The sequence below is a fragment of the Gossypium hirsutum genome, chromosome A12 (assembly GCF_007990345.1).
Source record: "Gossypium hirsutum isolate 1008001.06 chromosome A12, Gossypium_hirsutum_v2.1, whole genome shotgun sequence".
Lineage (NCBI taxonomy): Eukaryota > Viridiplantae > Streptophyta > Magnoliopsida > Malvales > Malvaceae > Gossypium > Gossypium hirsutum.
The window spans coordinates 33,448,337-33,452,243 of record NC_053435.1 but is presented as its reverse complement, the minus strand read 5'-3'; positions in this window follow the sequence as shown (position 1 = coordinate 33,452,243).

The following is a 3,907-nucleotide window of genomic DNA, read 5'->3' as shown; positions in this document are numbered from 1 at the left end:
CATGTTGAATTTTAATTAATTTTATATCAAATTTTAATTAATTTTGATTATTTTCGATAGATTTGCAAAAGGGCGAAATCTACTCCCTTTCGATCTTAAATTTCTAGATCGAACTCTTAAAGTAAAAGTACCAATCGGATCAGTCTCGGCTTAGCATCATTCTTGGCAAGTAAATACTTAATTGTCAAGTGGCGTATAAACAGACACTTTAGTACCTACAAGATAAGATTGAAACTTGTCAAAAGAAAACACAATATCAAGTAACTCTTTCTCTGTTACCGTATAATTTAGTTGAGCTCCTGTCAGAGTTTGACTTGCGTAGTAGTTGGGATGAAAAACTTTGTTCCTTCGCTGTTGAAGCTGGGCTCTGAACTATGAGAGTTTGCTTTTGTTTTATGTTTCTAAGAGCAGTCTATCTGATCAAATAAGGGATCAGACCGCTCTTGGGCTCCTCCCACTGCTTGGGAGCTTACCGTTTCATGTTCTATTTCACTCCCCGACGGGGGTTCTTTCACCCTTCCCTCACGGTACTACTTTGCTATCGGTCACCCAGGAGTATTTAGCCTTGCAAGGTGGTCTCCTTGCTGATTCGACAGCTCCTATCACGAAGTCACTTGCGTCACACATCAATTCAAATGGCAAATCCCAGTCTGGTGTGACGATTATGGGTGCCAAAACTAACCGACTCTTCAAATATTTGAAAGCTCTTAAGCACTCATCATCAAATTTGAATGTCCTATCCTTCTCCACACACGGCCAAGCCACATGACCATGTGCCAGGCCGTGTACCCTTTGAAATTGACTTGCACGCCCATGTGCTAGCCGTATGTCTTACACGACCATGTCACACGCCTGTGTGTCTGGCCTTGTAGACCTAAACTGTGTCTTAAACAACAAATTTACCATTCCCTACAAGCTTGGACATTAAACAATTCAAAAAAACATTCATTTAACCTATTGAAAACACGATCAAACACTTTCAAAACATGCTAAACCAATCATCCTAGGTGCCTAACCAATGTACCCTCATTGGTACAATATTTATATCATCAACACATATCACCAATGCATCATTCAACTTAAAATTACAAACATGCCAAAATCCATCAATTTGTCCTAACTCATATCTACCTAAAACATTAACTTGAATTCCCATGTACATACCAAGCTTTAGTTCAATTTACCATACCATACTACGGCTTCAAACACAAACACATGTTTATATATATACCAAACCAACATTACACTTATAACCTAATTTACAATCCATCCACAAAATAACTATCATTTAGACATCCTATGTACATGCTGACACAAAAGATAAACATCACCACATTTGAGTTTGGGATCATTGTTGGAAGCTAGATCGACGATCAAAAGTCAAGTACCTAATCTGCGCACAGAAAAACAAAACTGTACGCTGAGTAAAACTCAGTGATATTTCTATAATCTGAATATTTAAAGACAAGATAATATAATATGCACAACTAAACTTTAAGCACATCTTAATGTCCAGTATCATGACTATCAAATGCTATCATATTTCACTTTTTTTTTTAAAATGTCCCAATTCACACAATTGCTATATAAATAGCTATTCAAATATCAAACCACATTTATTTGTACAATTGCATTATCCATTCAATACTCAACTCATGAATACATCATTTCATACCATACTCAATTCTCATCACTTACTATATAATACCTTTTCACAATTTGATCCACATATCATTTAAACAATAATATTATCTCATTTTCATGTTTCAAATCACTATCCCATTTTCAATTCACATACAACATCATCCAATATTAGTCATAGTACTATTTTATTTAATTACCCTATTAACACGACTCAGACTCGGACGAATACACGAATCCAACCAATACACCAGTTTGGCACCCAATGCCTCATTGACTCAAAGTCGAAGAAATCCCTGAACTCTTCCTATCTTATGGCATGCCATCTATATTTGACTCAACTCGATACAGTTAATAGGGTTTAATTTCACATTCCAGATATAACCAATATCCAATACTAATTTTTCATATAATCACATATATACACATGAACTAAATTTAATCTATAATATTCAATACATTCAATATGTATCTACCAATTCAATCCCTTTCAATCAATTATCAAAATGTCAATTACACACCTCAACACTTACCGTATGCATTAAATTGAATTATAATAATTAACAACTAAGTTCAGATTATAGAAATACAAACCGTGAATTTTGAGCTATTCCACGTCGATTTTATCTTTTCCCTTTTTAGTCAAGGATTCCGGTACAACTTAGCTACGAAATTAAAACAATTAAAATTGATCAATACAATAAAATTTCAATTTCATATTGAATATTTAAATTTTTACTCAATATTTTCCTAAATTCCAATTTAGTCCCTAAATCGAGACTAATTTTTATTCTTCACATTTAATTCTATATTTTCATACAAATTTCACTTTAAACTAAATTTAACTCCCTATTTTCACTTAAACCCCTAAATTTCAAAATTTTCACAATTTCGTCCCTATTACTTAAAATTTACAATTTGTTCTACAATTTAATCATTTTCCATTTCTAACTTAAAAATCTATCAATTTAATCCCCAATACTAAAATTATTCAACATTAACAACACTTAAAAACTTAATAATTGCTAAAATTTTGACATGGGTCGAGTAACCCTAGGTACCGGGATTCCAAAAACATAAAAATTACAAGAAAATAAACTAAATTGACTAATCAATTAAACTTTGAAAATTTGAAGCCCTAGCCTTGCATGACTTCTTCTTTTCTTCTTTCTCTTTTTCTTTCTTAATTTGTATGTTTTTATCTTTCTTTATTTCTTTTTTTATACTAAATTTTGTTTTATTATACTTTAATTTATTATATTATTATATAATATATATACATTTACTTAATTATTAAGATAACATATTTTATTAAAATATATAAATTAAATTACATATAATTTTTATATATAATTCACTAATCGTCCCACTTAAAGAAATAATGGTAAAATTGCTTTGTTAGTCCCTTTAATTATTCTTTAATCTATAATTCAATTTTTACCCTATACACGATTTAGTCCTTATACCTAATTACTTTTTATTCAAGTAAATTCACTTAACCGAAACCTAATTATTTACACAACTAAATTCATAAACCGATTTACGGGAACAGAGTCTCGAAAATGCACTTTTCAACATCCCTTACTATCGAGTCGTTACAATTCTCCCTCTAATTATATTTCGTCCCAAAAAATTTACCTGAAAAGTGGTATGTGTAACACCCCTTACCCGAGTCCGAGACCGAGACTGGACAAAGGCATTACCTGACTTAAACACATGCATACAATCATTTCGAGTCATAAAAACTCGATTGAATTTAAAACTTTTCAATCTTAATCTAGAAATTCTTAATATGGGCCTATGAGGCTCAAAGCACACTTTGTAAACAATCCGAGATTAATCTGAACACCGATGAAAACTTTGGGATAGGTCACTTAAAATAGGGGCACACGCCCATGTGGAAAGGCAACACACCTATGTGGCCCTTTTGACATAGCCGTACTGAAGGCCAGTGTGGTTCACACAGCCTAAGCACAAGGGGACACGCCCATACCCCAATCTCATGTGAATTTAATTCCAAATTCGAACCTACAGGGGTTTTCACACGGCCGGGCACATGCCCGTGTCTATAGCCTGTGTCCCTCACACGGCCATGACACGCTCGTGTCGCAGCCCATGTGTAAAAACTTTGACATTCTGTTTTTGACGCCAGCAACCAATTAGGGACACACGGCCAAGGCACACGCCCGTGACCAGTGGCCATGTTCTCCACACGGCTGAGAGACACGGCCGTGTCTCTGCCCGTGTGTTTACTACCATGCATACT